We start from the raw sequence: 24,216 nt of genomic DNA, 5'->3' as shown, positions 1-24,216 counted from the left end.
TTCATGGCCTTTATTTTCATTCTTATTGTTACATGTATTTGTACATAAATACAAACTGTTTAGTTTGTATGCGAGTTGGGTAAATGTATTTGGGGCTGGCATTGGTTACTGGGTGTGATCTTTCCAGGAGGATACTATTTCTGTCACTGTAAGCATTGCTCAGTTTCCTGTAGTTCTTTGTATAGAGTAGTAGCCTCCTTGGCTTTCGCTGTACTGCTTAACATGTCTATTGATGTCAATTCGTGTTCACCACATGTTTAAGTTGTCAAACTGGTATGACATGAATGATGCTTCTCATTTTGAAAGGGGACACAATCTCACAGAAGATTCTCTAATCCTCTGTTTGTTACACTTTCCTATCCCTTTTTAGTCAATGTTGTCTGAGACTTAGGTATGACATTGTTGTTTTAATGTTCTGATGCTTAAAAACTTGAAGAACTCATGTAGGTCATAGAACATATCATACCATATTTTAACTTGTAATCTCTCTCTCTCTCTCTCTCTCTCTCTCTCTCTCTCTCTCTCTCTCTCTCTCCCTCTCTCTCTCTCTCTGTATGTGTGTGTATGTGTGTGTGTGTGTGTGTGTTTATGTCTGTCCTTCTATCTCAGCTCTCCAGAGACACACACAAGTTGCATCGTGGCTGTAAAGATGTTTTAAGTCTAATCTTGAAAACATTTTTCATCGTCTCAGAATAAGCAATCTTAATACTATTCTTTGCCTTTTTGATTATGTTTCCTCACAGAAATTACAAGAGCTACTATGTTTTTTACACAAATAATATTAACTCAAACAGATTTTTGTCTTAGTATAGGCTACTCTAAAAGTTTGAGATGTGGATACCAATATTGATTCCCTCTGAAGACTCTCCTAATAAATCAAACCTGGTTAGGGATTTCATCATTGGAACTGGGAAAAGATAAGATAGGGAAAGTAAAAAATTCAACACAGCAGACTCGTTTTCCTCATGATTCATATGCAAGTGTTTCTGCTACCACCTTATTTTTCTCATTGACATTTATTCTCATGCTAAACTAGCAGGATAAATTTCTACGTAAATTTCTTTGTTCACTATTCTTTATTTCTTCTGTATGTGCTTCTACAGCCAAATACTTCATGACATGGAAAAACTAGTATTGGCAAAAGTAAAAATAATGTTGCATTAAATACAAGACACTTGTTCACACTGTTGATTTCTGCAAGTTTATCAGACCATAATATCATTGTTCTTTCTATTATTGCATCTTTAAGAACAAAACTAAATATTATTAATTAAACCTTGATAATCTATCAATGGTATCATTAATTTTAAAGAAGTTATAGTATTAATGTAGAAAAATGAAATACGGAAATAATCAATATTATTTTGGGGTCTCAGTGTTCTTGTAATGCTTTACAATCTTACAATTTGTAAAGAAACTCTGAGTTAAAAATCTCAGAAGCACACAACTAACTCAGAGTGAAGTCACAATTGACTATCAAATTTGCATGATCTTATAGAACATTGTCTCTTTCTAAGGGTCCATTTCTTAGGAAGTATATTATTATGGGGTATAGTGTTGCATACCTATATCCTAGTTCTTGAGATGCAGGCACAGGATAATCAGAGTTCTCAGTTTTCCTGGCAGTCAGAATGAGTTTTGAGTTTGATCTGGGCTACATGAAGCCCTGTCTCAAAAGAAGAACAGAGTCTATTGTTGAGAATACCCTACTGATGTATTCTTGTGGAAATGTTTCTCTAATACTTATTTAATTCCTGTCTGGTATATCATAAACTACTGACAAATCACACCCAGTATGATGTAGTCAGTGGTGATTGGAATAGTGGCAGGAAGGGCTGCATTAAGTCATAATTGCTGCAAGAAAGATACTGTTTCCCTACTGCAAAATCTCAGTAACAACTCTTTGGAATTTTTATTCCATGAGCTTAATGTCAGACATAGGATTTGTTGTTAATACTTTCACAAGGCTTTGATCTATTTTTAAAGAAAATGTGGGATTAAACTCCCACAGTGATTCAAGCACTCACCCATGCAAGTTACACGCATAGTTAAATATAACATGAACTGACTTTCATGACATTAATGTACATCTACTTCTAAAATAATAAACCAGAAAATCATATGCACTTTTATGACTGTTCTTATTAAAGTTTAATAAAGTGACAATAAGTATATAGCTAAACAATTATTCACGTTGGTAAAATTGTATCGAATAGTTACTATAAGACAAAGCCTATTCTAAGTGACTTTTTGATACAACTTCATTTATGTTTTATAATACAAGTATAGGACAAAATTGATATTTACATGCCAGTTTTTAAAATATAATATGTAGGTTATAAGATAGATTTTAACATTATTCTTCTGAAATGGTTTTGTTCCAATAGAATCAGTTATGTAATAATGAAATTGGATATAGTTTAAAACTGGTAAAAGCTCTTTGCAATTATTTGCTAGCTCAAAATATATGTGACACATATCACACACAAGAAAAAGTAAAATGTCTAAAGAAGGGTCTAAACAGATGCTTGAGCATTTAAGAGCACTTGCTTTTCTTCCAAAGATGTCAAGCTCAATCCTAGCACCCAAGTACAGTGGCTCATAAACACTTGTACCTCCATTGCAAAAGGAGCAAATGCCCATTTCTGACCTCTGCCTCTAGACCTGTGTTATACATGCATACACACACACACACACACACACACACACACACACACACACACACACACACACATAAATATATATATATGCTCATAAATAAAACACGCCTTTAAAAAGTCAATAAGAAAGAAATAAAAGGTTATTTGCCTGTTGCTAGTGGTATATAGATTTATACTCAAAGGTATGTCTTCATTTTCCCATGACTCTAGATTTGTTTTTCTCTGAATATATGGTTAGGAAATGCAAATAAAAAAGCTATTTGGAAGTATGGAAAGGGTAGGTAATAAAATTAAAATATTTATGATTAATTTATTTCTTGTAATATCGACATTCAAAAAAAGCTTAATGTATTTCATACTGATAAAACATAAACTTAGCTTTCAGAGTTTTAGTGAGAACCACTGCATGGAGAAGAACAGATATTCACAGAAGTAGTAGATATTTTCACATATGCTTTTTGTGTTTGTATACATATACATATACAGGTTTTTTTTTTTTGAAAAACACACTTTCTAGTAAAACTTTTGAGAAATAAAGAAAGCTATTCCTCACTTACAAAAATCTTTGATAATTTCAGAGGAAACTTCAATAAATAAAATAAGAATATCTATCTCTTATGTTTAATTTTGTTTTCTTTTCACACTTCAGTATTCTGGGTCTGCCTTTTATAACATATTGAAATAGAAGCAGATAGGAGAAGTAAGAGAGAGAGGGAGAAGGATAGAAGAAAGGAAGAAAGGAAAGAAAGGATGGATGGGTGAAAGAAAAGAGGAAGGAAGGGACACAAAGAGGATTGGAAAGAAGGTAGACAGGCCTTGAAAATAATCAAAATATAAAATTGCCTTTAATGGCAATCACACAGTTTTTAAAAGATTTGATTATCACTAGCTGATTCATTATTAATCAAATCATGACACTGATTACACTAAAATTTTCCTTTGAGTCTGACTCCCATTAATATTACAACTCCATTTTTTTACACTGCTTTGTTGCTTAGAGTGGACATATTGTGTTTTAGTCAAAACTTATGTACTATTTCTTAAATAACAGCTTTTAAAACCTCCCAAATTCTATAATACATTTTCTTGTTTCTGCCAAGGACTGAATGTGATACCACTAGTTATTAACTTGAATAAAGTTTTTACTACCAGAAAGCCTTCAAAAATATTTGGAGATGCATCCCTCAAAGATACGATTAAGAAAAAGTGAATTGTGATAAATATAATCAATGGGTAATATATTCATACATACATGCATACATACATACATATATACATACATACATACATACATACATACATACATACATACATACATACATAAGTAGATAAATATCATAGTGGACCAAACTAGTTTATATAATTCTTATATACTAGAATGTAACATAACATAATTATATCATATTAAAGTAAAATGTCTTATACTAATATGTCTACTCCATTTCAAATTTTGAAAAAACTGTTGAGACTAAAAGCACACTGATTTTATTGTCTACCTCATGATTTCTGGTTCTTATATTCACAGACTCAGTGATGCCTACCTAAATCATCAGTCTGAAAGTCTCTCTTGTGCACCATTATTTCAGCCTTATATCTCTGTAAGATTTTGTAAAGGAATCTGACCTAGTCTCTTGTCAGATCCTTAGGAAACCTTATGGAGCAGTCTGAATTAAAGCAATTAAAACACAATTTGCATAGAACTGTAGAGTTTGTCATAGCCTAGAATGAGACACTGAAGCATAAACTTGGGTAGAACTACTCCGTTAGAATTAAGAAGCCTACCTATAACTGAAGTTCATGGTCAAGGAAGACAGTAAACTTAGGTACTGAAATAAATCAAACTGATACTTTTGGGGGAAAGGTTTTATTTTTTCCCTTAACATAATGGATTTATTAATTATTTGTGGATTTCATTTACTATACACTAATTACACTTGTTTCCCATTTCTCTCAGTTCTACCCTCCTACAGTCTGTGCATCCCAGAAAAGAAAATTATCAAAGAACAAAAACAGACATACAACTAAATCAACTAAGTATCATTAGTGTTGCCCATATACTCACTGGAGCATGGCCAAACTCCCAGTAGCCAGCTTTTTAAGGAAAACTGAGTCTTTCACCTATCCCAGCCCTGGCAGAAGCTATCAGTTGTGAAGAGTTTTAAAGTACAGAAATTTTCTCAAAATTCTTGCTGAACAGTATTCTATGGAACTTGAAACTGAATGATGATTTGGCTTAAATAGCAAGGCATTATATAGTTTGCTGAGTTGAGTGTTCACTATTTTGCTCTTCTTTATTTTTTCTGTTTCTTCTTCCAATGATAGTACACATGTTAAAAATGCAAGTGTATTTCTACTTAAATTTTGTTAGTTGTTAGTTTTGATCATATTCATCCTCTCCCCTACTATTTGCAGATACATATCCTATTGCATTACCAACAAATTTTTTTACCATTTCTTCCCTGTCACTGCCAGCTTTGTTGCTCCAAAATTCTTGAATGTGTACTATTTTACTGGAACATGGTCAACTTAATCAGTATCCATACTCTTTGAGAAACTCTGTCTCCCTTTCCCAACAGCTAACATTTTCCAGTCGCTTATTATGGTAAGGGTAGGATTATGTGACCAACTGCTGCTTATAACCCCAACAAGACTCTTTGGGGGCAGTGGTAAGAAGGCTCAGAGTCAAAAACACAGACTCAGGGGTCAAGCAAGTAGCAAAAACACTTACTTAATACAGGAACTGGACAAATCTGTATACCCTCCACCTGAGTCCATTGGCCCATGATCACATGCTACATGCAGTTGGCACCATTTAATTGGCTTTTCTGGTCATGTGCTCTGTTGTTTCTAGGTATCAAATAGGTTTCAGGATTATTAGACATGGGAGCTACTATTACACATGCTTAGGACACTGTGGGTCACCAGTGCTGACTCATTCCTTCATAAACCAACCCTGTTGTTTTTCTTGAAAACAATCTATTATTTATTTTTCTTGAAATATCTATTTATTATTTTTCTTGATAAATTATAACACTTTTCTTTTTTTATTAGATATTTACTTTATTTACATTTCAAATGTTATCTCCTTTCTTCTTTAACCCAATGAAAGCACCCTATCCCATCCTCCCTCCCACTGATTACCAATCCCCCTTATATCTCTGCTGACCTGGGTTTCCCATACACTGAACTATCTAGTCTTCTCAAGACCAATGACCTCTCCTCTCATTGATGTCTGAAAAGAACATCCTCTACTACATATGTAGCTGGAGTCATGGGTCACTCCATATGCATACTCTTTGGTTGGTGGTTTAGTCCCTGGGAGCTCTGGGGGAACTAGCTGGTATACATTATTATTCCTCATATGGGACTGAAACCCCTCTTCAGCTCCTTGGGTCTTTCTCTAGCTCCTTCATTGAGGACCCTATGCTCAGTCCATTGGTTGGCTGTGAGCCATTGGTATTTTGCTTCTCCTTCTAAAAAGGACCAAAGTATACAAACTTTGTTCTTCCTTCTTCTTGAGCTTCATGTGGTCTGTGAATTGTATCTTGGGTATTTCATGCTTTTGGGCTAATATCCACTTATCCTCAATTACATACTGTGTGTGTTCTTTTTGTGATGGGGTTACCTTACTCTCGATATTTTCTCATTTCATCCATTTGCCTAAGAATTTCATGAATTCATTGTTGTTAATAGCTGAGTAGTACTCCATTGTGCAAATGTATCACATTTTCTGTATCCATTCTTCTGTTGAGGGACATCTGGGTTCTTTCCAGCTTCTGGCTATTTTAAATAAGGCTACTGTGAACATAGTGAAACATGTGTCTTAATTACATGTTGGGGCATATTATGGATATATGCCCAGGAGAGGTATAGGTGGGTCCTCCTGTAATACTTGTCCAATTTTCGGAGGAACTACCAAACTGATTTCCAGAGTGTTTTTATCAGCTTGCAATCCCAGAGCAATGGAGTGTTCCTCTTACTCAACATCCTCTCCAGCATCTGCTATCTCCTGAGTTTTTGATCTTAGCCATTCTGCCTGGTATGAGGTAGAATCTAAGGGTTGTTTTGATTTGCATTTCCCTGATGATTAAGGATGTTGAACACTTCTTTAGGTGTTTCTCACCTATTTGGTATTCCTCAGTTGAGAATTCTTTGTTTAGCTCAATACCCCATTTTTAATAGGGTTATTTGTTTCTCTGGAGTCTAACTTCTTGAGTTGTTTGCATATATTGGATACTAGTTCTCTATTGAAAGAAAGTGAAGAAGATCTTAGAAGATAAGAAGATCTCCCATGCTCATGGATTGGCAGGGTTAACATAGCAAAAATAGCAATCTTGCCTAAAGCAATCTACAGTTTCAATGTAATCCCCATTAAAATTCTATCTCAATTCTTTATAGAGTGAGAAATAGCAATTTTCTTTTTTTCCTATTTCTCTTTTGTTCTACTTATTTTTTTTAGAAATGGCAATTTTCAAATTTATTTGGAATAATAAAAAACCCAAGATCGTGAAAACTATTCTCATTAATAAAAGAACCACTGGTGGAATCACCAACCTCTGGTGGAATCACCTCAAGCTATACTGCAGAGCAATAATGATAAAAACTGCATGGTATTGGTACAATGACAGGCAGGTAGATCAATGGAATAGAACTGAAGACTCAGAAATGAACCCATACACCTATGGTCCTTGTTCTTTGACAAAGGAGATAAAACCATCCAGTGGGAAAAATTCAGCATTGTCAACAAATGGTGCTTGTTCAACTTGCAGTCAACTTGTAGAAGAATGCAAATTGATCCATTCTTATCTCCCTATACAAAGCTCAAGTCTTAGAGGATCAAGGAACTCCACATAAAACCAGATACACTGAATCTAATAGAAGAGAAAGTGGGGAAGAGCCTGGAACACAGGGCACAGGGGAAAATTTCCTGAACAGAACACCAATAGGTTATGCTCTAAGATCAAGGATTGACAAATGGGACCTCACAAAATTGCAAAGCTTCTATAAAGACAGTTCAATAGGAAAAAACAGCAACCAAGAGGTTGGAAAAAGATCTTTAGCAATCCTACATCTGATCAAGGGCTAATATACAACTCCTATCTTAATGCTAAAACTTGGTCTGTCTTAGGATTGCACATGTATTTGGCATGCTATTCCAAACATGGAGTTCATATATACAGGTGGCCTTCCCTTATAGAAGTTTCTGTGTTTTTGTCCACTGCCTCTGATTCTTAGACTTTGTCTCCATTTCCACAGTCATCATTTAGCCTTGATAGTGGGGGAATTGTTGTATATTTGTTCACTTTAGGGATCTATATTCTGCTTTACCTTATACTCTTATACTTTACCTTATACTCTTCAGGTCTAGGTCTCTCTCCTATCATTAGGTACTGCAAATAGAAGCATGTCAAATGAGTAGTGATCTGTAGGTATGACCATAAGTCATGAAGGTGAGGATTAGGAATTGCTGTAATATGCCATATTGTAGGTTCTCTCCAAGGCCCATACATTATTTAACCATAGGTTCCTAGACTGTTAATAGTGGCAGATATTGTTACATATCTTAAATCTAATCTAATTAGAAAATAGTTGGTTTCAACTATGATACATTGCCACAATTGGACTAGTGGGTGTGTCTTTTCTGATTAGTATTTATTATAGTCCAAGGGTTAATAGCTGAGCAGTATTGATGATTACTCCCCCTGTAGTAGCATACACCGAACTTTCCAGCACTAAGAAGGCTTCAAGACCGATGAGGCTGCAAGTTTCATAAATACTTGTTTTTCCATATTCTATGACTGACATATGTGGTCTCTTCATCAATAGGATCTTATCACCAAATTTGGATTTTGACAAATAGTATTAGTAATAGCCTATATTGTTTGATGTTCCATAGAAACTCATTGAAAAACATCTCAAAAAAAAAGTCACAGATTCCTTGCAGTGGACAATTTCTTTGTTAGCCTCTGATGTCAAAGAGGGACTGTGTTCCTCTGTTACAGAATATCTAAATTTCATACCATTAGTAGCTTTTCAGAATTCTTTAATTATAGTTTTTATTGTTATTTATCCCTCTTAGACTTTCATCTGTCACTCTAAGTCTTTTTAGATGAAACACAGAGTGCCTTTATCTCAGATTTCCCGATCAATTTTCCCCTTTTCCTCCATTATTGCATTTCTCAAACTTTTGTTCCTCTCAAATATTGCTCAAAAACAATTTTTATTAAGTTTAATTTTTGAAATTACCTGATATAGTTATTTCCCTTCAATAATTAACTTTTGAGTGTCACAAAATGCTTTTCAGATGATGTTTCTTACTGAGCAGCATATAGAAACACATTGAATAGCATAATTTTCCCCATGGCTATTTAAAACCCAAAGATACATTCTATACAGATATGGAGCCTAGGCATTAAACTGGCTCCTTTTTCCAAGTTATTTATTCGTTTTTATGCTATTAACTTTCAATCACTCCCAATTTATATTATTTACAGAAGAGATGAATTTTCATCTCTGATACTAATGCAGCACTCATATAAGGTAGATATATATTATGTAATCCCTAACTAAGCATTGAATAATGCTTCATATTACACAGAGCAAAATCATAGTAATATTGGTATTGATCTTTATTTTATTTTAATGGAATAAGTATTTAATATCTTGTATGGTTTTATAATATGAGCAGTTATGGCTGCATTGTTGAACATTTTTACCTGTTCATTTCTCACTTGACTCTTGTGCTTAATAGTATTCTAAAGTTTTTGAAGCTATGTTACTATCATTTCAAGGAAAGAAGAATCCTGTACTCTTTTTCCACTAATGTGAGAACCTAGGAACTTTTCAGTTGTTTATAATTCTTCAAAAGGTATTAGGACATTGCTATAGTCTGCCCAAGTCAAAGGTATCTATAAAAGATTGCATTTTGCTAGTCATGTGACATGTCCTCCAACTCACAGAAACTCAAACTCACAGGGTTTATGGAGCCTGAGTCAACAGCTTTGTGTATGTCAGAGAATTCAATGAGTCACTCTAAGTCTTTTTAGATGAAACACAGAGTGCCTAGCACATTTATAGGCCTTAGTGCATTGCTTATTTTCTTTCCATTCCTTCTGTCTATGACTTTTAATATATGAAAAGAACAGCATGACCCCAACTTTAAAACTGAAATATTCACTAATCTATAGTTATTCATGTAATATCACCCATGCTGGTGAAATATTCAAATGCGTTTCTAACACATTCCATTTTAAAGGGACTTTATTTGCTTTCTTTCAATTGTTTCCTCCAGTGCTGCTCCAAGTCTGCATTATTCATATGCAACCACTTGAATTGCTTTGAGTTCAAGCAGCAGAGACATAAATCACAGGGCTATCTTCTCCAGAGGACTTCAGGCTTAAGCTCTGTAACTGTAGATTGAAAACCATCTTCAATTAAGGAAATTTGTTTGCTTCAAAAGTTAACTATCTTACCTCATCATTGCAGATAAAACGAAGAATTTAGCTACATTCCATGGCAATGAGTAGGTTTAGAAACTGTTTTTTTGTTGTTGATGTTTTAACTCAATCTCAATATATGCTTAAATTTACTCTTTCTCTGTTCTTCCATTTATGGCTAGACCACAAAGGTCTATATCTGGAGATGTACAAATACATTGCTTCATAAACTGTTATCCAATTTTACTTTTGAAGAGGTACATTGTTCACAGCCATTCAAGCTCTTAAGTAGGCAAGGAATGAAAAAAAAAGAAACAAGAATTAATAAAAATGTCTATAAAACTAGATATAAGGTTCAATATAGATATCACAGTAAAAGCAGAAATTTAGGATTGACATTACTGAATATATAACAAGAAATCCATGGTATCATTTTATATTAAAATTTCATCAGTTGACACCACTCAAATTGTTTGTAAAGAATATTGTAATGTCTCCTTCTGTATCATGACCTTTAGTTTTCAGAGATGAAGATTTCCGGTCAGTTCCAGATCAGGGACTATGTCTGTGACTGAAATGCCTGGTATCCTCGGCAATACAGATTTATCTTCTATCACGGAGAGCAAGTAATATCAACATCAACATCAATATCAGTATTAGAAGCCATAGCAGTAACAAAAACAGTAACAGTATCTACAGTCTAAGTTTTGGAAGTCTTTAGGACAATCCTGACCAACAACTCATTGAAGATTTTTCATTCCTGTCTTTCTTGGAAGGTCTTTATTACTCAGACAGAACATTAGCAAACCTGATGAGAAAATTTATGTGTGTGTGTGTGTGTGTGTGTGTGTGTGTGTGTGTGTGTGTGTTTGTTATGGATTAAGTAATTAATAAATGGTATAATTATTTTTGACTATTTTAGATGTCCTTACTTTTATTTCTGTATCCTGGACTTTGCTCATTTCTTTAAAATTCCTTTCTATTCCAAAATTAGAGCACCTTCTAATTTTTCCATTTCCATCCATAGGATAACATTTATGCTGAGATCCCTTTCTCTGTTGCTCCCTTAATAATGATCCCTTTTACTTTTTCTGGAATGACTTGAAGATACTATGAACTTCACAGCATGTATAAAAGAGAACATGGGTCATTTGTTTATGATACTTGGTCACCCGATTCAGTAGGATTTTTTTGCAGTTGGATACCCTAACTTGAAATTTTCATAATTTTATTTTTCCAGTATTTTATGATGCATTCCACTGTCATTAGTAGGGGAAAATTAGATTTTTTTCTGTGAATAGGGAATAAATGAACAGGATTGATCAAGTACCTGGAATGTAGTTTGGTAAGCCTCTTGGCCATATTTGGAGTCATATGGTTGATTCATGTTTATCCTTTTGAAATTTTTCTGTGTTAATTTTCAAAGTAAATGGGCCAGTTTGGAATCAAACCACAAGCAATGAGTCCTCCCTCTTCTCAGCTCCCTTGTAACAGCTTCCAGTGAAGGAAAATGACAGTTCTAACCCTCTTAGGCTATGGTAGCTGTGAACCAAACAACACCCTTAGCACAATATACCTAAGGATGGAGTCATGACTCAACCAGGCGATAAACAACAGTTCCTTAAATGTGCTTTAGAAACCTCTCAATAATAAAATATGACATATTGCATTTCTGACTGCAAGTAAGAAGCATAAAACTAGTTTTATATGTTAAACTAAGATATTTTGAAAACAGTGTCAATGCTTTAATTAAATACAAAAAATGTAATTTTAAAGCTTTAGAAGTAGTTAATCAAATATAAGTTAGTGACAACACAATATAATCTTTCACACTTTTAAAAAGGAAAAAGTTTACACTACTGGTTTATAAAGCTCTCCTGGTTTTTGTTATTTTGTCTTATTTATGCTTAATTTAGGCAAATGCTCTATAATTGAACTACAAACTATAAGCAACAATCTTTAAAATTGAACATCCCTTATTAGTAAATTGACACAATTCAACTGTAAGAATAAGCAAAAAGCCTCTCCTTTTTACTTTATATGTGATTAGATGAACATAAAGGCAAATAGATACATGGATGACTGATACATTCATGACATTTATTATTTCTCTACTAAAGGACATACATGAAATTTAAAATTGTGGTGCTCTCCTACCCTTTTAATTCAGCTGTGAAACATACGTATTATATTTATTTAAAGCAGGATTTAAGAATTCTAATATTTACTAATTATATTGTATACTGTATTGCTTGAATCTAATTGAAACTTGAGAAAGGAAATTAGTCTAAAGAAAAACATAAATGGTTATTCAAAGATGGAATTGCGGAAAGAATATTTCAGTTTTTAATGTGAGATATTTGTAGATAAAAATGAAAAAGCATTGTTTCTAATGGCTGAATAGTACTCCATTGTTTAGATATACCACATTTTTTGCATCCACTCTTCTGTTGAGGGATACCTGGGTTCTTTCCAGCATCTGGCAATTATAAATAGGGCTGCTATGAACATAGTAGAGCATGTATCCTTATTACATGGTGGGGAATCCTCTGGGTATATGCCCAGGAGTGGTATAGCAGGAACATCATACTAAGTGAGGTAACCCAGGCTCAAAAGGTGAATCAGAATCTAGAAAACTGGAATACCCAAAACATAACCCACACATCAAATGAGGTACAAGAAGAAAGGAGGAGTGGCCCCTTGTTTTGGAAAGACTCAGTGAAGCAGTATTCGGCAAAACCAGAACGGGGAAGTGGGAAGGGGTGGGTGGGAGGACAGGGGAAGAGAAAGGGGCTTATGGGACTTTCGGGAGTGGGGGGCTAGAAAAGGGGAAATCATTTGAAATGTAAATAAAAAATTATATCGAATAAAAAAAAAGAAAAAAATGAAAAAGCAAGGGACTAAAGGCTTTTTAATGCCGAATTATTCTAGGCAGTAATAAGGTTGTTTTGAAAGTTTATTTCAGTTGATTACTTTTTATTCAAGAACAGAAACAACAATAACATTTTAACTTTCAAAATTTGAAACAATATATTAAAAGGACTGGCTGGTTATTGCACAATAGTTTATTTATAATGCGCTTTGATTCTTTGCCCTTTTTTTTGTGTTCAATTACAATACTTTCTGATTCTGTCACTAGAAAAATAATCTGGAACACTTATATCAAACTAGTGACCATCAGTGCTAATATTAGCATTTCAATGGATCATAATTTTGTTGAGAGCAATCCTTCTTATCAAACTGTTGGATGAAAGGACCCACAAGAATTAACAAACTGACATACTCAGTCGCACTAATCAGCCTAATATCAAAAACTTGCAAGAAAATATTTTCATTGACATATGCTTCACAAAAATAATGTTAAGACTAGCAAAATCTCATTTGAATAAATAAAGGAAAGAAAATATATTATAATTAAGAATCCAAATATTTTTTGTATTAGTACCTTTATTGTTCATTTGTAAATCTAATTCTCTTTGAGACACCTGGCTACTTAAAGTTGAGATAAATGGCACTAATAAATTTTCCTCATCCCTGACCTCTACGGGCCTGGGTTGTTAGATATATTTACAATGCCAGTTATGAAATTTCTCCCATTAGCTAAGCCTTACCTCAAATTAGACATGTGAATATTATATCCCAAGATATAAGAACCACTATTGCACCATTGGAAATATCTTTCTGGTACATTCATTGCTGTTGTATTTTATTGGTTTTATGGCTAGATAAGATTTTAAATTTATCCTCTTAATTTGCGATTCGCATGGTGCCAACTGAATTATCAGATATAGTCCTCAAAGAGAATACTTGAAGACCAACTCCTGGTGGAGTTTTTGAAGTCCTTTTCCCAATGTCTGTGGTGTTTTCAGCAATAGGGTCTTACCTTTAACTTCTGGAAAGCAACCAAGGGAAACAAGAAGAGGCCACATTGTTCTGAGAGATATTTGTATTTCCTTGACAGTCAAGTCAATAACGTGTTTACAGTAACTTCCACTGGGTTTTCTCTTTATTTCTAGATATTACATGGTTCTTGGGGGGAAGCACCATTTCTCTGTGTGCAGGCTTATAAAAATGTTTTCCTACTCATTTTTTCAAACATCCTTAATGTTATTTATCTCTTCCCCCACATCTTCCCATACATTCCCTATTCTTCTCTCCCTCCCCAATTAAAGTCATTCTGCAAATATTAGCATCACCTTGCTGACATGTTTTTTTACTAGTTTTTCTAAAACAACTCCCCTTCTTCTTTCTCTACATTCCCTTTCCACTTTCCTGGATTTGTTTTTGTTTTGTTTTGTTTTATTCGACTTATACTCAAATCTAAGGTTCTCAGGTAAGAACCATAAACGAGAGAAAACATGCTGCTTTTGTCTTTATGGGTCTAGATTACCTCCTCCCAGCTCCAAATATTTACCATGTTTAAATATTAAATATTTAATAATTTCCAGTTCCAAATATGTACCTACAAATTTCCTCCGTTCATCTTGTGGCACAGATGAGTAACATTGCAAGTGTATGTGTACCACATATTCATTTTCTATTTTTCAGGTGAAAGATGGATAGGTGGCTTGTATTTCTTAGCTCTTGTGAATGGATGTAGTTTCAGTCATTTGCCTAAAATTAAGAGACTTATTGCATGATCTGGATTTGAATCCTAGACAACTATGACAATGTAAGAGCTGTAGAAGCTCTTCAATCTTTCATCACTGTATTTTTCTTGTATATAAATAAGATGGCACTGGTAATCCAAAAGAAGATTTTCTGTTAAATTATTCTAGAGGATGGAAAGTTAATTCAACTATATAGTGGCCAAATGTTATATATCAGCACTATTTATTATTTTAAAGATTTTATTGGTGTTGACACTAGCAAACTTCACAGAATTAATAATCTAATTGGAGGCAGAGGAATAGAATAACAATTTTAAATTCATCAGGAAGGTCCCTGTGAGAACAATGGCAAACAAAAAATGAATACACAACAAAATGAAAGAATCTACAGTGTCTCCTCATTATCCATTCATTCCCTGAATCTATGCAGACAGAAGCTGATGTGCTAAACAAGATTTGCTATAGCATGGAAATAATCACTGCAAAACTGGTAGTTTATGAAAGTGTTTTCTATTGAAACATCTCTCTCTCTCTCTCTCTCTCTCTCTCTCTCTCTCTCTCTCTTTCTCTCTCTCTCTCTGCCACTTAACATTATAGAATATTGCTGCTCTCTGCCTCCAGTTCTTTATTGATCTCTATTCACTTACTGTAGTGTTCTGTAAACACTAATCAATAAAATGCAAATACAAAGCAAATTAATTAAACAGTGAAAGTGCATATCTTGCAAGAATCAGGGTCTCATTAAGTCAATAGAGTTGTGTTTTTGGAGAATTCCAGTCACATGCAATACCATTTTCAAATGAAAAAGGCATGGGCATGATTAAATGGAGAAGGAAATATGATAAATATTCAGGTTATCTCTGAAAAGATAGTAAATGTAAAATAACTAAGGATTTAATGTAGTCCCTAGAGAAACATGGTATACTTTTTAAAAACTTCATCAAAAAGTATTTTCTCAGATGTGGTTTAAAAACTTAAATGCTTAAAGAAGTGTGTTTTTAATAGAATTATAAAATGTCTGAAAATTTTTTATTTGATTGCATCATACATTTGAATGATTTTTTGCCCTATTTCCACACCCTTTCAGACACACCAGTCCCTCCTCTATTTCCACAAGACCTCTTGAACTTATGATCCCTTCTTATAAAATTATACATGACTCACTGAATCCAATTAGTATTGGCCACAGATGCATGAATTTAGAGACAACCACTGTGGATTGGGGTTTTGTCACTGAAGAGAAGCTATTCTCCTTTCACAAATAGCCACTGACTTCCTGTAGTTCTTCATTTAGAAGTGAAGATAGAGCTTTCTTCCATCTATGTTAATATATAGACTGGGGTGCTTTTTGTAGCTCTTGAGAAATATTTATATTGTGTTATGGTTGCGGCTGCAATAGTCTGTCCAATCTAGAAGACAATACATGCTTGAAGTAGTTCTCCCTGCCCTTGGATTCATATAATCTGTGATATTTTGTATATGCTCGGCCCAGGAAGTGGCACGATTAAAAGGTGTGGCCCTGCTGGAGTAAATAGGTAAGTTACTGTGAATGTAGGCTATATTATCCTCATTCTAGCTGCCTGAAAGCAAGTATTCTGCTAGCAGCCTTTTGATGTAGATGTAGAACTCTCAACTCTCCCTTCACCGTGCCACCTTGATGATAATAGACTGAACCTCTGATCCTGTAAGCCAGGCCCAAATAAATGCTGTCCTTTATAAGACTTGCTTGATCATGGTGTCTGTTCAGAGCAGTAAAACCCTAACTAAGACACAGTCTTTCTGCTATCTTCTCCAGCATCTCCAGAGATTTTACAGTGATTCTGATATAGTCATCTTGCTTACACTGGCCATCTCACATTAACTTACTGTCTAAATTTAATAGATTCTGTCTGTCTCTAAAATAATCTTATTTGATAAAAAGTGATAGTTGTGTTTATCTATTCATAAAGTATTTAAAGTTGGCTGAAAGTAATAATACTTCAGTAAAATGGTAAAAACAATAGGTTCTCCTCAAGAGATCTATTGTATCTCCAACCATGTGCGCTTGGCTATATTTATAGAAACAGCTATGAGTGCTTTATGATTAAAAAATTCTTCAGTGCTAATTAGACAGATCAATACATTGCCCTTTATGCTAAACTTTAAACTATAGCTAATAATCAAATATAGAAAATTACGTTCCTTATTATATTGAAATATAAAATCTCCTTTAATACTCCAGTTTTAATAACTTCTTCCATTAATATTTCTTATGTAATTCTTATTTCAGTTTTTAATGAGTTTATGTGTCTGCCTCCTCTATGAAACACCCATTCACAATGGATCATTTACTCAAAAAAACTGACTCAGATATAAAGGCCCACATATGAGAATTTTGGGAAGATCTCATAAAGATGTTAGTTTCCATTTTTAATGTTAAGGGATGTGATGTCCAGCAAATGTCATAAGCTCAAGAATTCCATATTTGGATTTGTACCACAGCATGTATAGTTTGTATGTCAATGCTGTTTACTGCTCATTCTCAGAAAATGTGACAGTAAAAGCCTTGAACTTCAACATAAGGAAAAGTTATGTACAGCTGTTTTATGTCATATAAATAAGTGTGCATTCTTAGGACAAAATTCCATTAAGCAATGGGAAAAAATCTAAATTCATATCTTAGAAGAAAATTAAGATTATATTATAAAAATTAATTTATTTCATCAGAAAACTGAATTTAAGTATTTAAGTAAAATGTATTATGACTATGATGATATTTTTCAGCAACATGTAAAGAAAGATAGAATGGCAGGCAGAATCCTATGAGGACCAGTAAAGAGACTAGAGGCCTTTACTCAGAAGTTTTTTGAAGCAGTTAGCCAGCTCAGAATCTATAATTAAAATATACTTGACATTTTCTATGAAAGTGGCCTATGAGTTGATATCCCAACTAGATTTCTAGTATTGCAATAAAGACCATGGCCAAAAGTTGCTTGGGGAGGAAATGGTTTGTTTCACCATGAAGGTTATAATCTTATCATTAATCAAGCACTCAGGGCAGTGTTCTGGAAACAGACACTGAGGCAGAGACAAAGGAAGGATGTTTCTTACTGCCTTACACCAAAACTTGCTTTCTACTATAGCAAGATGGCATCTCCAACTTTGGGCTGGGACCTCCCACATCAAACAATAGTGAAGAAAATTCTCCATAGATTTGCTTATAAGTCAGTCTTATGTAGGCATTTTCTCAAGTAAGAAACTTTTCTTCCCCCCGTGATAAGCATAAGTTGTTTATAGTAAACAAAAACAAAACATACTATAAAACAAATAACAACAACAAAACAACTGAGAACAACTGGTAATATTTCTTATGTACAGAGATGTTATTCAACAAGAATGATAATGCACACAAGTTAGTTACCCACCATCCAATGCTTAGTCATGATACCATGCATATTATTAATATTATACAGAGAGAATAAGGCATTGTTTGATTTGGGACAGCCTAGAACACTGTGGGTGTTACTATCGTTGTAATAAAAAGATTATGTCTGTAGTAATAGTTAATGAAAACAGGGCAGTGATTTGAAAGAGTTCATGGAGTGGTATATGGTATATGGGAGGGTTTTGAGCGAGGGATAGGAAGAGAGAAATTATGCATTCATATCAAAATTTCAAAAATGAAACAAATGATATTAAAATAAATGTCTCTTAAAATAAGGTAAACCAGCAATGAGTCTTCTAAAGGCTTAAGTTTATATTTTTTTCTATCCCATCTCTAAGTCTGCAATTTTCTAAGTTTTATAGCAAATTCAAACACATTCTAAATAAATCTTTATAAAACATTGAAATATTTTGCATCACTTTGAACAGCTGAAAATAACATTAAGACATGTCATTATGACTATATAAAACAATATATCTCATTTAAAATCACTAGTGAAGCTAGTATACATCATTATCATAATTGACTTTCATTAATAATGTAATATGCATATTTTAATTAATCTTTCCAATCTTCAAGATTGGAAAAGCCCAATCTTGAAGTTCGACACAATAATTATTTAAGGAAATCACAATTATATAAATAGCCTTTGTAAGTATACTTTCTCAATCATTTTCAATCGCTATAGCCAATAAGATTCTAAATTTAGAATGCATATTGTAGAGAGTTGTCATATAATAATTAGAAAGATGTAGTTCAAATAAAGGATAAAATGCAAATCTAAGTGGAGTTTCTACATATTTAAGATCATGTAAAATGTTTTTGAATAACTTGTTGTAGTCAATATCAAGAATATAATCAAGTTGTGATAATGTCATTTAAGTTTAAATATGTGGTACTACCATCAAAACAACTAACATATATTTTATATAATATGCATATATGTGACCCAAACACTCAAATTTGCTTTGAACTGGAAAATTACTCCTGATGACTGTGGCTTTCCATTTGCAAAAACAATCATTACTGTCACGCACATCTTAGAGCTTTTGTAAATTATATATCCCAAATATGATGATCATTATGCTTTTACTCATTCCTACTGTTTTGCGATGAATATTAAGAGTAAGTATAAATACTATTTTAATAAACAAATGAAAAGTAGGTTCTAAATGTGCAGAATCATGGATTGTCATTTGGTTTCATGTCCTCTCAGGTTTATAATTTCTCATTGTCTGCTGATATGATGAACTTTCTCTTTTTTTTTTTGAAAATGCATATACATTTATTGACATACTTTTCTCTCATGAAAATATGAGATCCTGAAATAAAATAGACACCATTACTGTTTTTTCTATACATTAATTATAATCATAAAGAACAATTTTTATTAATTATTTTACTCGTCTATACATTCAGAGGATGAGTGTCTGATGGATAAATGTTTTCATAGATGAAAGATGTAATTTAAAAGAAACAAGACAATCTAACTTTAATAGTCTACTTAAAAATTCCAGTGATTTACAAGCTGAAATCACTTTAGAACTCTCTCTTACTTTGCAACTCTAAACTCTTATTACTTATGGACTCCTGTGAAATCCAAAATAAATTATGTAGTATCTGATCCCAATAGAAATGAAGCAGAATATTAAATGCATCACAATTAAACAAAACAAAACTCCAGCATTTGGCTAGTTCACAAGCTTGTAGCTTTCTGTGTGATATCTCAGAATAAATCATAATTTTCTGGTCCCCAAATGTCAGGCAGCTCCACTTTCATAATCAACTAACAACAGACTATGCAGCTTTTCTTGTGGCTCTTAACAGATCTGTTATTCACTTGAAACAGTTCTTGACAAACATTCCATGACATCCCAAATACCTACTCTACTGCAACTATGGCTACTCCATTACAAATTTCTGTCTAGCCTCCCACGGACTCTGACCTTCCCACACTGTAATAAATTCCATGTATTTCCAAGAACTCTTTATGCCTTCAAAACTTGTACTGTGGAGCCAAGTTTACGCCCTGCCTCCCGGCTTGGAAATGCAGCTGTGGTTTACTCCCTGGGCTACAGCTGGTGTATGTTGACCCTGAGAAAATGCCTCTCAATAGATTTCACCTCAATAATGCTGATCTTTTAATAATCAGTGCTTGTATTTCACTCCCTACTCACCTACATCAATTTTCCTGAAACAAGTTACATGAAAAATATATAAACAACATGTAGAGCAGATCATTAAGAGTATATCAGACTTTTCATTTTGGCCAGTTGCCAACATGGGGCTAATGACTCAGAATCTCTTGGTGCCAAAGAACAAAGGTACAGAGATTTTGAAGGCAAACTCCACAAAGCCACAACTACATCAATGTTGGATGAGGGGCAGAGTAACCTTGCAACATTGTTTTTGGCAAAACATATTAGCTATTTCAGACATAATATGGTAATTATTTTTGACTTATATTTTCTTGGTTGTTTTAGTTCATGTCTAGTTTGTATAAACATAAGTTTCTTTTGTTAATATATTTGGAGCATGGTTAGGATCATGGACCTCCCAAATGTGCTGCCAAAGCAGATGTTAATGTCAAGGATGAGAGATAGAAGGGTCAGACTCTCTTAAGCAAAAATAAAATGAAGTCTAAGTCTACATGCTGTATCATTATTCACTTTCGTTCCTAGTAAGACAAAAATTCACTTTAATGGTACTGGCCTCTTGTTAACTGAAGTTGGTTTTTTAAGCCCTAGATTTATTGCAATCACAGATTCTTCTGATTGAGGCATGTTGAAATTTTAATGACCCTACATTTTTTTTGCATACAGGAAACACACCTCTGTGTCAAAGACAAACACTACCTTAGAGAAAAAGTTTGGAAGACAATTTTACAAGCAAATGGTCTCAGGAAACAATTCATTCTAATTTCAGATAAAATTGACTTCCAACCCAAAGTCATCAAAAGAGACTCTGAGGGACACTTCTTGCTGGTCAAAGGAAAAATACAAAAGAAGAACTCTCAATCCTGAACATCTGTGCTCCAAATGCAAGGGCACCCTCATTCATAAAAGAAACTTTACTAAAGCTCAAAGCACACATTGCACCTAACACAATAATTGTGGGTGACTTCAACACTGCACTTTCCTCAATGGACCGATCAGGAAAACAAAAACTGAACAGGGACACAGTGAAACTAATTGAAGTTTAGGACGAATTAGATTTAATAGATATATATAGAACATTCTATCCTAAAGCAAAAGAATATACCTTTTTCTCAGCACCTCATGGTACCTTCTCCAAAATTGACCATATAATTGTTCACAAGACAGACCTCAACAAATATAAGAAGATCGTAATAATCCCATGCCTCCTCTCAGATCACTATGGAGTAAAAGTGGTCTTCAATAGCAACAAAAACAACAGAAAACACACATACACATGGAAACTGAACAATATTCTACTCAATGATTCCTTGGTAAAGGAAGAAATAAAGAAAGAAATTAAAGACTTTTTAGAACTTAAGAAAATGAAGACACAACATACCCAAATCTATGGGACACAATGAAAGCAGTGCTAAGAGGAAAACTCATAGCCCTGAGTGCCTCCAAAAAGAAAATGGAGAGAGCATATACTAACAGCTTAATGACACACCTGAAACCCTGGAACAAAAAGAAGCTATTTCACCCAGGAGGAGTAGAAAAGGCAGGATATCATCAAACTCAGGGCCGAAATCAATCAAGTAGAAACAAAGAGAACCATACCAAAAAATCAGCACTATCTCTAAATCAATCCTGCAAGTCTTTTTTCCCTAAAAACTATAGAATTTCAATTCAAATATATCAAAAATGACACAGATTAATCTTTGACATGTATGTGACATATTTCTTTACCAATGTAATTGGAGTGAATCTCGTGGAGAGGGGAGTATGGGGGACTGGGAAAAGTGTGTGGTGGTGAAAACAGCTGTGTGGATGTAATATCTGAGTGAAGAATAAAGAAAGAAAAGAGTGTATTTTTCCATTAGCTAGGACTCCATATTCAGCTGGGTTCTAAAAAGAACCAGTAGTGTTGAACTGAAACCTTTACTTTAATGTGTATGTCTGTGGGGTAGTTTGCCACTTGTCATGAAGGCAAAATAAGAGGACAACATGTGGGAATCAGTTCTCTTCTTCAGCCCTGTTGGTTTTTGCTAGAACCAATTTAGATAATCAGATATGGATACAAATGCCTCTTGGGGACAAATTAAAAGTTTTACTGTAATCAGTAGCATTTTAAAAATGATATTTATTATATTCATGAAGAAAACTTTTAGCAAATATGCTCAACTCTCTGCCTATCTATTTTACACCATCCTTATGTTGGATTTGTAAAAATATTTTCACTCATAAATTATTTCAGTTACTATCAATTAGGCATTATATATGCATTTTGAATCAAATATTTTTCTTTTAATTATTTTAAATGATAAAATCAATATATATTCTTCTTTACTTTATAAAGTGTTCTCTGAATATTATTCTTTTTTAATGCAAGTTTTCTATGCTTGGGCTTGGTTCTGATTAAGAAGAGTTAAGTAAACAGAGACTTCATAATGTAATTTCCCTATAGGAAAATATTATGTGTGCCTGATTAATTAGGTGCAAGTACCATTGAGTTATATTTTGGATGTAAATGTCAAAATTTGTTTCTATTTATATAACTGTCCAAAATTTCTAATTTTATTCCATTCACAACAGTGTCTTAAACATTTACATGGGAAAATAATTATTAAATTAGTCAAGTATTAAAAGCAAATATTTATAAATGTATAGATATTTATCACTGCTCAAAAACTTTTTAAAATATGGATGAATATTTTATGTTGATTAACACTTGAGTTCCATATGTTTAAGATTATCTCTAGAGATGGTTTAACTGAAGAATATTAAGAATGGCTGCCTTTAGATATCGACACTTATAATTTGAGACTGCTGTTGAATTATATAAAATGACTTACTTAAAATTCTTATACAATAAAATTTAAAGTAAATTATTAAGGACCCAATTTACTTTGTGAAACTGTTGACTGAATCCATTTGGCACTAAATTGGATGCCTTCAGAGACCTGCCTCAGTCTTTAGGTATAACTACCACAAACAACCATTGAATGTGTAGCTTATAAAAAATAGAAGAGTAATTCTAATAGTTGTGCCAAGAATGTGCACCCCAGGGTTTATAAACCAGGAGAGTCTTGGTTTGCTGAGGGCCTATTTCTTAGTTCACTATTCAGTTCCTCTGAGTCCTACATGATAGAAATAGCCAATAAGCTGTTCTATGCCTATTTATTAAGGACATTTACCACATTCATGAAGATTATATCCTCATGGAATAATCCCCTCCCAATGAAACCCATACTGATAACTTCTTAGGAGATATGATTTCGTGAAGATTTACAGATTTTTACATTATTTTTTTTTAATTTTCAATACAAGACTCTCCTGTCAAGTAATAATAATACCTTTGGGGCTTTCATTTGGCTTATTTAGAAGCAAATTAGTATGAAATCACTACTTCTACAACTCTGAAGATATAAACTCATGTATATAATTGGTTAAAATGTTTCAGTACCATATTATAGTAAAATTTTATTTCAGAGCATTATTTGTCTTTTATTATTTTTTTATCTTTCTCAATACCTACATATGCTTGCTCATAGACCTGCAAATACACATACACACACACATACAGACAGAGACAAAGACAGAGAAAGAGAGGCAGAGATAGACAGAAATAGAAACAGAAACAGAGTCAGAGAGACAAAAAGAGATGGAAAGACAGAAACAGAATGAGAGAGAACACATGCCCCTAAAAGAAAACTGAAAAAGAACTTTAATAACCTAAAGGGAAAGTTAATTGTCTGTGAATTGTTTATCATAAAGATAGCTAATGCACTGAGAGTGAAATCATGGAAGAGACATTTTGTTGACAATTTCTTAAAAATATAAAACATGAAAAGTATTCTCAGAAGATGTTTATCTTTATTTTTTATTACCTATAAAGTGCACATTGTTAAAGTGTTACAGAGCTTTCAAAATAAGGGTGATAACACACTA

Source organism: Apodemus sylvaticus, chromosome 11, assembly GCF_947179515.1.
Source record: "Apodemus sylvaticus chromosome 11, mApoSyl1.1, whole genome shotgun sequence".
In the NCBI taxonomy this organism is placed as follows: Eukaryota; Metazoa; Chordata; class Mammalia; order Rodentia; family Muridae; genus Apodemus; species Apodemus sylvaticus.
Note: the sequence above shows the minus strand (reverse complement) of the source record.